Genomic DNA, 13830 nt, shown 5'->3' on the forward strand with positions numbered 1-13830 from the left:
CCCTACCACCATCCCCAGCGCGCCACGCCAAAAGACAGAAGAAGGTAATCATGGCTTAAACCCCATGCTGCTAACCATTCTCTTGCTAATCTAATCTTTTAGCTTGAAAGCCTGTGATGTATTCCTGCCGCGTGGCCGCCCGGGTCCCAACTCTACGTACAACAATTATTTTTCGAGACATTCTAGTAGAATTGTTTAGAAGCTGTAGGAGGAGCAGCCTTCTTTTTCTTTCTTTCTCTCATATACGTGTTGCCTAGGCGAGGTGTAGATGGTGCGCGCCGTCCAAGGTGCTGGACGGTGCGGGCGATGGATAGGCACCAACCGGCGGGCGGGCGGGCATCGTATGTCTGGATGATATGATGCGGAGGGGAAGGGGTTGGGGCATCGTATCCTGTTGCGCGCTTTTCTGTTTCTCGAGCATCTGTGCCCCCATCGAGGGGCTAGATTATATTCTCCCATCCTACAATAAAAGCCCCGTTGATGCGCTGATTGATCGCCAGCGAGATATTTGGGACTCCTCATGCCAACTCCAGCGTGTGACCCCATCCGGATGCTTGTCCGAATTTCGTTCGTTTGGAACGGGTTGTGGAGTCGTGTCCGGGTCTGTCCTAGGATACGATGGTCTTGCGTCCAACACGCAGGCACATCCTTCGATCGCATCCTGCTCGTCACGGTCAATATGCTCATATATTCATATTTATCAATATTTCAAATATCAATTGTCTTTAATAAAATTCGTAATACAATCCAATCGAAATTGTCTCGAATAAAATAGTTTTACAACCAAATCGGAATTGTCTTGAATAAAGATAATTAACCGATACATCTATTGGTTTCTAATGTGATCCCACATGCGCTCAACCAAGTAATTTTGAAGCTGCAAACGAGTGCGCCAATCACGTATTTTACGATGGAATTGGATAAACTGCTCAAACGTGGCCGGTTCTTGGTGCAGGGTTCAACATTGTTACCTTGGAAATTAAAACCTTGGTCGAAAATGGAGTCATCACGCTCGTCCTCGACAATCATGTTGTGCATGATCACACAAGCAGTCATCACCTTCCAAAGCTTCCCTTCATCCCATGTCAATGCAGGGTTTCGAACGATACCTCACCGGATTGAAGCACACCAAAAGCATGCTCCACATCCTTTCTAGCACTCTCTTGCATCTGAACAAATCTCTTTCTCTTTTCTTCTTGGGGGCTTGAGATTGTCTTTACAAAAGTTGACCACTGAGGATATATACCATCAGTCTAGTATCCCTTGTTGTAGTGGTGGCCATTGATCTCAAAGTTGATAGGTGGGGAGTGACCTTCTGCAAGCCTAGCAAACACCGGGGAACGCTGCAGCACGTTAATATCATTATGAGAACTGGCCATGGCGAAGAAAGAATGTCATATTCAAAGATCGTGCGAAGCCACCGCTTCTAGTATAACAATGAACGCTTTCACATGCCCCTTGTATTGGCCTTGTCAAGAAAATGGACAGTTATTCCACTCCCAGTGCATACAATCTATGCTGTCAAGCATGCTTGGAAAAACTTTATCTGCGTTGATCGCCAACAGCCTTTCTGTGATAGCGGCATTTGGCTGCCTCAAGTATTCGGGGCCAAACACTGCTACCACGGCCTTGCAGAAGTTGTACATTGACAACATACATGTGGACTCACTCATGCACACGTATTCATCCACAAGATCGCCTGGAATTCGATATGCAAGCATGCGAATTGCGGCGGTGCATTTCTGATAAGAGAAGAATCCAAAGTTGCCAAGGGAATTCGCTTTGCACTCAAAAAATAGGTCATGCTAAACCACTCCCTCACGAATGCGATTGAACACATGCCTTGACATACGAAAACGGCGACGGAATTTCTCCTCTTTGAAGAGTACAATATTCTCAAAGTAATCAGCATAGAGCAAGGTGTGGCTCTCTCTCTAGCGGTTCAGGTTGGGCGCATGGCCAAGCACTTACCCTCTGTACCGGGGCCGTTGCCTTTGAATGTGGTCATGAACGACCAGTGCATCCACCACAAGTTCTTCGTCATCGGAGGACGAATCATCCGATAAACAAATAAAATGGTTGAAGAAAAAATCATCTCCAATGTCCATACCTTTGTGGGCAAAGTGTCAAACACCTTGCGGTCATGATGGCGAAGAGACCGCGAATCATGGTCAAAACTCCTCCGAACGACGACCAAAACTCCTACCAAAGCACGGACGCGGTGGCTGCCATGGTGAGACGTGGTTTGGTTTGGACGACCGGGGGGCGAGCAGCGAGGAGGCGGCCGGATAATAGTGGCGGTGCCAGCGGCGGGGATGGACCGGCCGGTGGAGGATTTGGGGGGGGGGGGGGGATGAATCAGCAGAGTGCCCGACAGACGGGCCAGGGGAGGACAAGGGCGTGCGTCCCGCCCGTTTGCGTGCTGACCGATTCTCCCCAAACGCCGCGAAAGTTTGAGCTGGAAATGGGTCAAAAACGAACGAAAAACGGACATTTGTTCGTTTGGGGCCGCGCGTTGAGCAAAGCTATTCGTCCGTTTTACCCTAAACGGACGCATTCGGACCGGATGGGATCGCGCGCTAGAGTTGGCCTCATTGGGTGTGGAAGACCGAGTTTCCTCCTGATTATGAGATTTCAATTTCGAAATATTTCAAAATCGGCGCACCTAGAGAAGTATAGATGCGGGTATGGGGGTTTCAGGATTGGTCGTCGGCATAAAAAAGGATGAAGTGAACCAACAGTCACAAGGCGCCCGGCGGTTGATATTTTGCGACAAGGGTTCCATACGAATCAATTGTCGGGGTTTAGGAAAAGATTGCGTTCTTTTCACGTGTATATTGCATTTTTATGTTTATAAATAATGGAAAGGTAATCTAGGTAGTAGGTGCAAACTTAACTTTGTATGTTTTCATAAAGATTGTTTGCAGCCTTGTGCGAAACGTACTTCTGCAACACAAGTTTATGTGACTTGTGTTGGCGAGCTTATCGCATATGATTATTCCTTTTTCAGAGCAAGTCATAATTACATTTTTTAGGGGGACAATTACCTTTTCGAAGGTAGGGATTGCTCAAGTCATGATCACATATTTCATGGTTTTCGAGACTCTAAATTATGAGTTTTGTGGTCACGAAAAACATGTTTGCGGGCCCTTTGGTCATGAGCTGAGCTGGAGACCAATCAATATTACTACTCCCTCCATCACAGTTTATAAGGCGTGCACGTGTATCTAGGTCGTCAATTTGACTTATATAAAATATATTGTTTAACATAAAAATTATATCATTAAAAAATAAAACATCTAAAGTTTCTAATGATATATTTTTTGTAATATATGTCTCTTATTAAGTTGGTCAAATTGACGACCTAGATACACGTGCAGGCCTTATAAACTGAAACGGAGGGAGTAGCAGCAAAGAAAGAACTTTAACATCCCAAACCTTGGATTTTGTCTCAAAGAATGACTACAATCCCTTTATGATAAGCCTCCTAGATTGGAAGTGAGAAGTTCCTCTTTCACGGTTTTCGAATGCTTGATTTATTTTCTTGATTTGCTTGCTACTTATGAACGTACACTCAAATGATGCAAACAATTCACAAACCAAAAAGGAACCGCATTCGGCATATCTCTAGCTTGGCCGACGACCCAAATTTGCTGATGGTTTTGGTTAGGCTGTTGGCTTACCTTGCACTATGCCTACGGGCCCGTAGGCATATCTCTGGCCGTAGGTATATTCGATGATTCCTGTAGTGCGTAATATCCAAATTCTGAAAATCCGAACGGTTCAAAGGAGCAGATAAGTCACATATATGTGGCTAAATATCGTATCCTGGCTAGGAATGTAACTTGTATGAGTAGTAAAGATTATAAACTTCTTGCAATCTTTGCTTAACTTGATCCAAACAAGTTATGATGGGTACAAAAAAATTCGCCTCCAATTCTCCGGAAGCACTTGTGCCATGTCCTAGCTGCTTCAGATTACTACTCCCTCCGTTTCTAAATATAAGTCTTTGTAGGATTTTATTAATGAACTACATACGGATGTATATAGACATATTTTATGATATAGATATATTTATTTTGCTTTGTATGTAGACCCCTAGTGAAATCTCTTAAAAGACTTATATTTAGGAACGGAGGGAGTACTTAGGTATATACAAGAAAAATTGCCCGTGGGTTGCATTGGGAGAAACAAAACATTACACGTGACATATATAATTTGTTATTACATGCTACATTGCAAATACTACTTTTCATAAATCAGCGTTGTCCCGGTCGAGAAATTGGGTCACTCAATAAGGGTCATTAATGACTAAAACGATGAATCGATTGAGAATAAAGTTCTCTGCTTACTGGATTAATTGTGGATTAGTAGCGGCTTCATTCAATCAGGGTCCAAAAATCTCTTGATATATGCTGCGCTAAAATAGTATGGGACTTTTTTACATTGGCTAGAATATTTGTGGTTTGTAATTTTGTATACCATAGTGCCCATGATTTTTGAATAAATATCTACTGGCATGTATGTGGAAGCAATATGCAAGAAGCTAACTACCACATCAGTGGTCTCAGGATGCTCCAAGCTTCCGCAATAAGTTCAGTTACCTGTAAGTGATTTAGGAGCAGTGAAATCAAGTATCTCTTCTGTATTGCCCAAACAACAACGATCTATAGATATTTATTCTTATGCCAAAAAAATCAGGTACGGGATCTAGGATTCAGAGTATAAAAAAATGCCGCCGGACGCCATTGATACAGCTTGGTCCCACCTGTAAAGCATAGACACCCACAGACCACAGTCCTGTTTAGCCCCGCGTACATGACGATGGTACGAATATGTCCGTGCAATGAATGTTGAAGAATCAAACAAGACATACCATGTCGGCCTGGCACGCATCGGCGATGCGTGGAGGCTGGAGGATGACGGGCGGACGACCGACCAGGCGGCGGCATTACCATCAAGAGATAGCACGGCGAGGTCTCTGGCACCAGCGTCAAAGGGGAACTCGCGCTTGTTGTGGAGCATGTGGGTGACAGCCACGACGGTCAGCTTGGCCATGCCAGCACCGGTCCTGCCGGCGGCCGTGGCGGCACACAGCCTGGTCCGCCCGTCAAGGGACACCACCTCGGTTGACCCGTCGTCACCGGAGCAAGACGCCGCACCGACCTTGTCGACCTACGTGGTTTGGTAGTAACTTGATCCGAAGCTTCATGATCACCATCATCATCTTCCACTTCCACTGGTGTAGGCATCACAAGAACAATTTCCTGCGCCCTTCTACTCTCTGGTTGAAGTGATGGTTCAATGACCTCATCAAGTTTCACCATCCTCCCACTCAATTATTTTGAGAGAAACCTTTTCTGGAAACAAACAATTTTCTTTCGGATCTGAGGTAAGAGGTATCCCAACTGTTTTGGGTATCCTATGAAGATGCATTTATCCTCTTTCAGTTCGAGCTTATTAGGCTGAAACTTTTTCACATAAGCGTCGCAGCCTCAGACTTTTAAGAAGTGACAGCTTAGGTTTTTCCAAACCATAGTTCATACGGTGTCATCTCAACGGAATTGCGTGGTGCCCTCTTTAAAGTGAATGCGGTTGTCTCTAATGCCTAACCCAAATACGATTACGGCAAATCAGTAAGAGACATCATAGAACGAACCATATCTAATAAAGTACAATTACGACGTTCGGACACACCATTGCGCTGTGGTGTTTCAGGCGGTGTTAACTGTGAAACAATTCCACATTGTCTTAAGTGAGTACCAACCTCGTAACTCAGATAATCACCTCCTCGATCAGATTGTAGGAATTTGATCTTCTTGTTACGATGATTTTCAACTTCATTCTGAAATTGCTTGAACTTTTCAAACGTTTTGGACTTCTGCTTCATCAAGTAAATATAACCATACCTACTCAAATTATCAGTGAAGGTGAGAAAATAACGATATCCACCACGCGCCTCTATGCTCATCGGTCTGCACACATCAATATGTATGATCTCCAATAAGTCACTTACACGCTCCATTGTTCCGGAGAACGGAGTCTTAGTCATCTTGCCCATGAGACAGGAGCATGTGTCAAGCGATTCAAAATCAAGTGACTTCAAAAGTCCATCAACATGGAGTTTCTTCATGTGTTTTACACCAATATGACCCAAGCGGCAGTGCCACAAGTAAGTGGTACTATCATTACCACTTTGTATCTTTTGGCATCAATATCATGAACATGTGTATCACTACGATCGAGATTCAATAAACCATTGAAGATATTTATTCAAACAAATAGAATAACCATTATTCTCTTTAAATAAATAATTGTATTGCAATAAACACGATCTAATCATGTTCATGTTTAACGCAAACACCAAATAACATTTATTTAGGTTCAACACTAATCCCGATGGTAGAGGCAGCGTGTGATGTTTGATGAAATTAACCTTGAAATTTCTTCCAACACACATCATCACCTCACCTTTGCTAGTATCCATTTATTCCGTACCTTTTATTTCGAGTTACTAACACTTAGCAGTCGAACCGATATCTAATACCCTGGTGCTACTAAGAGTACTAGTAAAGTATACATCAATATCATGTATATCCAATATACTTTTTTCGACTTTGCCAGCCTTCTCATCTACCAAGTAACTAGGGTATTTCCGCTCCAGTGACCGTTCCCCTTATAATAGAAGCACTTAGTCTTGGGTTTGGGTTTAACCTTGGGTTTTTTCACTAGAGCGTCAACTGGTTTGCCTTTCATGAAGTATCCCTTCTTACTCTTGCCCTTCTCGAAACTAGTTGTTTTACTAACCATCAACACTTGATGCTCCTACTTGATTTCTACCTTCGCGGTGTCAAACATCGCGAATAGCTCAAGGACCATCATCTCTATCCCTGATACATTATAGTTCATCATGAAGCTCTGTAGCTTGGTGGCAGTGAGTTTGGAGAACTATGTCAATCACTATCTTATCTGGAAGATCAACCCCCGCTCAATTCAAGCGATTGTAGTACTCATACAAACTGAGCACATGCTCAATGACTGAGCTTTTCTCCCTTACTTTGTAGACAAAAAATCTTGTCGGAGGTCTCATACCTCTCAACACGGGCACGAGCCTGAAATCCCAATTTCATCTCTTGGAACATCTCGTATGTCCCGCGACGTTCGAAACGTCTTCGGCACCTCAATTCTAAACCATTTAAGAATTATACACTAAACTATCATGTAGTCATCAATGACGTGTATGTCAGATGTTCGCAACATCCATAGAAGACGCTCGGGGTTCAGCACACCGAGCGGTGCATTAAGGACATAAGCCTTCTGCGCAGCAATGAGAACATTCCTCAGTTTACGGACCTAGTACGCATAATTGATACTATCATCTTTCAACTAACTTTTGTCTAGGAACACATAAAAAACAGTAGAGCTACAACGCAAGCTACAACATATTTGCAAAGACCTTTTGACTATGTTCTTGATAATAGAGTTTAGCTAATCATATTACTAATAAACGCTCACTCAAATTGACATCCCTCTAGTCATTCGAGTGTAGCATGATCCAAATTCACTAACTCAAGTCCGATCATCACGTGAGTTGAGTATAGTTTCAATGGTGAACGTTGATGACGAGATGATGTATATACTTCTCTCACCTCGTTGGTTACCCCAAGTGGAAGGTTGAGATGTAGTCAGCAACAAGTTTTCCCTCACACAGAGACTGTAAGGTTTATCGAACCAGGAGGATTCCTAGGATCAACAAGTAGGTGTCTTCCACCTTGGCGCTAGGAGAAGACGTGGACCTGCACACACAACAAATAACTTTGCTCCCAATGAGTACAGAGACGTTGTCAATCTCTCCGGCCTTGTAGTTTGCAAAGGATCAAAACACAAGCAGGAAAGTAATAGTGATTGCAATGGAAAAGTAAATGAAAGCGGTAAATGATGGAGGTGTAAACAATGATGGTGATATGGACCGGAGTCACATGATGTTCACTAGTGATGTTTCTCTCCCAAAAGACGATAAACAACTATGCTTGCATAAACAAATTACAATTGGACAATTGATAGAATTATGAATGCACCACAATGCTAGTTATGCTACTTGATAGTTAGAGGTTCAATAGTAATGAGCAGTATGCCAAGACAATTAGACCGTTTATTCATCAGCATCTACTTACTAATCATCCACCTTGAGATATCTATCCAGAACATCTCACCGATATTAAGTTGCGAGCCCCACCCAAAGTGTAAACTCAAAGCAACGGACAACTGCATTAGCGAACTATGCGTAAGGTAAACAATCCTTGCAACCGTGGTCACAAGCATCATTGTTTTCTTCCCGGTGGCAACATTGCATCCCCTAGTCTCATGTTTCTGTCACTCAAGCTAGACGTCGAGGGGCATGAACCCATAATCATGCATAACGCTCCCTCTTGGAGTTACAATCTACTACTTGGCCAAAGTAATAAATAGCAACTGAGAACATGCATGAATCACTAAGGAACATAATATAAAAGGATAATCAAATATATGACTCATAACAATCTAAACATAATCTCATAATCCATCGGATCCCAACAAACCGAGCATAGCAATAGCAGGAGAATTACATAGATGAGTTGATCATGTAGGGCAGATGACAAGGACTAACCATTGAAGCACAAGATTGGAGAGAAGACATCACATAACTACTGGTATTGGACTCATGGTCCAAGGAGGACTACTCACGACACGTTCGAGAAGCGTCCATGGCGGTGGAGAAGCTCCCGGAGGTCAATCCTCCCTCCGATAGGGTGCCGGGAAGAGGTCTCCTGACGCTCCCGATCTCGGAAGCGTTGCGGCGGCGGAACGATGGAGAAATTCGTGATTCTGGAAGTTTCTGTTTCGCTGATTTTTTATATATTTTTCCTAGAATTTTTTGGGCTTCGGAAAATTGGGTAAAAGCCCCTGCAAAATAGACATCAGCAGACAGAAACTGGCACTGGGTGCACTGAGTTAGTAGGTTAGTCCAAATATGTGTAAAATGATATAAAAGTGTAGCAAAACATATAACAATGTCACCCAAAAGATCATGGAACAATCAGAAATTATAGATACGTTTGGGACGTATCAAACGTCTCCATGTTGATCATATCAACTATATGATTGATGCTCGACCTTTCGGTCTCTTGTGTTCCGAGGCCATGTCTGTACATGCTAGGCTCGTCAAGTTTAACCCGAGTGTTCCGCGTGTGCAACTGTTTTGCACCCGTTGCATCTGAACGTTGAGTCTATCACACCCGATCATCACGTGGTGTCTCGAAACAACAAACTGTCGCAACGAGGAATAGTCGGGGAGAATCACATTTTATCTTGAAATTTTAGTGAGAGATCACCTTATAATGCTACCGCCGTTCTAAGCAAAATAAGGTGCATAAAAGGATTAACATCACATGCAAATCATAAGTGACATGATATGGCCATGAACTTGTGCTTCTTGATCTCCATCATCAAAGCACCGACATGATCTCCATCGTCACCGGCGCCACACCATGATCTCAATCATCGTGATGCCATCGATATTGTCGCGCTAACTATGTTGTTACTACTAAAGCTACTACTAGCGATAAAGCAAAGCATCATCAAGCGCAAAAAAATTTAAAGACAACCCTATGGCTCCTGCCGATTGTTGTAACATCTACGTGCAAGTCGATATTTAACTATTACAACATGATCATCTCATACATCCAATATATCATATCATGTCTTTGGACATATCACATCACATGCATACCCTGCAAAAAAAGTTAGACGTCCTCTAATTTGTTGTTGCAAATTTTACGTGGCTGCAATGGGTATCTAGTATGATCGCATCTTACTTATGCATAGCTGCTACTTCTCAAACAACAGCGCCAGAAATTGACACGTTGACGGAGACTAGCTTGCGTTGGTTTTTCCCTTGAATAGGAAAGGGTGATGCAGCACAGGAGCAGTAAGTATTTCCCTCAGTTTGAGAACCAAGGTATCAATCCAGTAGGAGAATCGCGTCAAGTCCAGAGTACCTGCGCAAACACAGAAGAGCTTGCACCCAACACTATAAAGGGGTTGTCAATCCCTTTAAGATTGATTGGAAAGTGAGATCTCAAGGCGGAAAGTGCAACGAAGTAAAAGTGTAAGGCTGAAAATATGATGTGAAGTAGACCCGGGGCCATAGTGTTCACTAGAGGCTTCTCTCAAAATAGCAAATATCACGGTGGGTGAACAAATTACTGTCGAGAAATTGATAGAACCGCGCAAAGTCATGACGATATCTAAGGCAATGATCATACATATAGGCATCACGTCCGAGACAAGTAGACCGATACTTTCTGCATCTACTACTATTACTCCACACATCGACCGCTATCCAACATGCATCTAGTGTACTGAGTTCATGACGAATAGAGTAACGCCTTAAGCAAGATGACATGATGTAGAGGGATAAACTCAAACCAATGATGAAAACCCCATCTTTTTATCCTTGATGGCAACAACATGATGCGTGCCTCGCTACCCCTTCTGTCACTGGGTGAGGTCACCGCACGGTATGAACCCAAAACCAAATACTTCTCCCGTTGCAAGAATCATAGATCAAGCTGGCCAAACAAAACCACAACTCGAAGAGAATTACAAGGATATGAAATCATGCATATAAGAGATCAGAAGAAACTCAAATAAGATTCATAGATAATCTGATCATAAATCCACAATTCATCGGATCTCGACAAACACACCGCAAAGAAGATTACATCGGATAGATCTTCATGAAGATCATGGAGAACTTTGTATTGAAGATCCAAGAGAGAGAAGAAGCCATCTAGCTACTAGCTATGGACCCGCAGGTCTATGGTGAACTACTCATGCATCATCGAAGAGGTCATGGTGTTGATGAAGAAGTCCTCCGTATCCGAATCCCCCCTCCGGCAGGGCACCAGAATGTGCCCCAGATGGGATCTTGCGGAGACAGAATCTTGCGGCGACGGAAAAGTATTTTCGTGGCCCCCCTTATTTTTTCTGGGATTTTAGGGAATATATAGGCGAAAGACCTAGGGCAGAGGAGGCCCAGGGAGCCCACAAGCCTGGGAGGCGCGGGCCCCCTGGCCGCGGCTAGGGGTCTTGTGGGGTCCCTGGTGACCCTTGATATGTCTCCAACGTATCTATAATTTTTGTTGGTTTCATGCTATTATCTTGTCAAACTTTGGATGTTTTGCACGCCTTTTATATATTTTTTGGGACTAACTTATTAACTCAGTGCCTAGTGCCTGTTCCTGTTTTTTCCATGTTTTTGACCCCTTTCAGAGGAGATTTTGAAATGGAGTCCAAACGGAATAAAATCCCCAAAAGAATTTTTCCGTAACGGAAGAAGATCAGGAGACTTGAGAGCCAAGGCAGGGGGGCCCCAGGGGCCCCACAAGCCCTCACCCCGCGGCCAGGGGGGAGGCCGCAACCCACAAGCTTGTGGTCCCCCTGGACCTCCTTTGCCCTAGGGTTTGCGCCTATATATCCCCAAAAATTCCACAAAAAATCAGGAGATCATCGAAAGTACTTTTCCGGCGCCGCAAGCTTCTGTCTCCGCAATATCCCATCTGGGGCACGTTCTGGTGCCATGCCGGAGGGGGGATTCGGACATGGATGGCTTCTTCATCAGCACCATGACCGCTCCGATTATGTGTGAGTAGTTCACCATAGACCTCCGGGTCCATAACTAGTAACTAGATGGCTTCTTCTCTCTCTTGCATCTTCAATACAAAGTTCTCCATGATCTTCATGGAGATCTATCCGATGTAATCTTCTTTTGCGGTGTGTTTGTCGAGATCCGATGAATTGTGGATTTATGATCAGATTATCTATGAATCTTATTTGAGTTTCTTCTGATCTCTCTTATGCATGATTTCATATCCTTGTAATTCTCTTCGAGTTGTGGGTTTTGTTTGTCCAACTAGATCTATGATTCTTGCAATGGGAGAAGTCCTTGGTTTTGGGTTCATACCGTGTGCTGACCTCACCCAGTGACAGAAGGGGTAGCGAGGCACGCATCGTGTTGTTGCCATCAAGGGGAAAAAGATGGGGTTTTCATCATTGGTTTGAGATTATCCCTCTACATCATGTCATCTTGCTTAAGGCGTTACTCTGTTCGTCATGAACTCAATACACTAGATGCATGCTGGATAGCGGTCGATGTGTGGAGTAATAGTAGTAGATGAAGAAAGTATTGGTCTACTTGTCTTGGACGTGATGCCTATATGTATGATCATTTCCTTAGATATCGTCATGACTTTGCGCGGTTCTATCAATTGCTCGACAGTAATTTGTTCACCCACCGTAATACTTGCTATTTTGAGAGAAGCCTCTAGTGAAAACTATGGCCCCAGGGTCTACTCCACACCATATTTTCAGCCTTACACTTTTTACTTCTTTGCACTTTCCGCCCTCAGATCTCACTTTGCAAACAATCTTGAAGGGATTGACAACCCCTTTACAGCGTTGGGTGCAAGCTCTTTTGTGTTTGTGCAGGTACTCTGAACTTGACGAGATTCTCCTACTGGATTGATACCTTGGTTCTCAAACTGGGGGAAATACTTACTGCTCCTGTGCTGCATCACCCTTTCCTCTTCAAGGGAAAAACCAACGCAAGCAAGTCTCCGTCAACGTGTCAATTTCTGGCGCTGTTGTTTGAGAAGTAGCAGAAGGATTTCTGGCGCTGTTGCCGGGGAGGATCAAGTCAAGAACTCATCCAAGTAAGTGTCGCAAACTCATCTCTTGCATTTACTTTGTGTGCCAGTTGCCTCTCGTTTTCCTCTCCCCCACTTCACCAATTTGCCTTTTTTTCGTTTGCCTTTTCGTTCGCCCTTCACCTGAACTTTTCACATGCAAACACGAGTGCTAAAAACTCCTTCTGCGTAGTAGCATAGTTCCTTTGGGCACTGTCTAGAGTTTTACTAGCATAGTGAATAACATTCAACTTCTTATCAACTCTTTGCCCTAGGACAACACCAGCAACATAATCACTAGCATCACACATGATTTCAAAAGCTAAGTTCCAATCAGGTGGTTGAACAATAGGTGCAGTTATCAAAGCCCTCTTAAGTATTTTGAAGGCTTCCTCACAATCATCGTCAAAAACAAAAGCAATATCCTTTTGCAAGAGATTGGTAAGGGGCCTATAAATCTTAGAGAAGTCTTTAATGAACCTCCTATAGAAACCAGCATGACTAAGGAAACTTCTTATACCTTTGATATCTGTGGGGTATGGCATTTTCTCGATCGCATCAACCTTCGCCTTATCGACTTCAATACCTCTTTCAGAAATTTGATGTCCTAAGACGATGCCTTCATTAACCATAAAGTGGCACTTCTACCAATTCAAGACAAGATTGGTGTCTTTACATCTCTGCAAGACTCGATCAAGGTTGCTGAGGCAATCATCAAAGGAAGACCCGTAAACAGAGAAGTCATCCATGAAAACCTCAACAATCTTTTCACAAAAGTCAGAGAATATAGCCATCATACATCTTTGAAAGGTGGCAGGTGCATTACATAAGCCAAAAGGCATACGTCTATAAGCAAAGGTACCGAAAGGGCATGTGAAAGTGGTTTTCTCCTGATCAGATTGTGCAACTGGTATTTGGGAGAAACCATAATAACCGTCTAGAAAGCAGAAGTAGTGTGTTTAGACAATTATTCTAGCATTTGGTCGATAAAAGGCAAAGGATAATGATCTTTCCTAGAGGATTTATTCAATTTCCTAAAATCGATCACCATCCTATAGCCAGTAATAATCCTCCGTGGGATCAATTCATCCTTATCATTAGGGAC

Source organism: Hordeum vulgare, chromosome 6H (genome assembly GCF_904849725.1).
Source record: "Hordeum vulgare subsp. vulgare chromosome 6H, MorexV3_pseudomolecules_assembly, whole genome shotgun sequence".
Lineage (NCBI taxonomy): Eukaryota > Viridiplantae > Streptophyta > Magnoliopsida > Poales > Poaceae > Hordeum > Hordeum vulgare.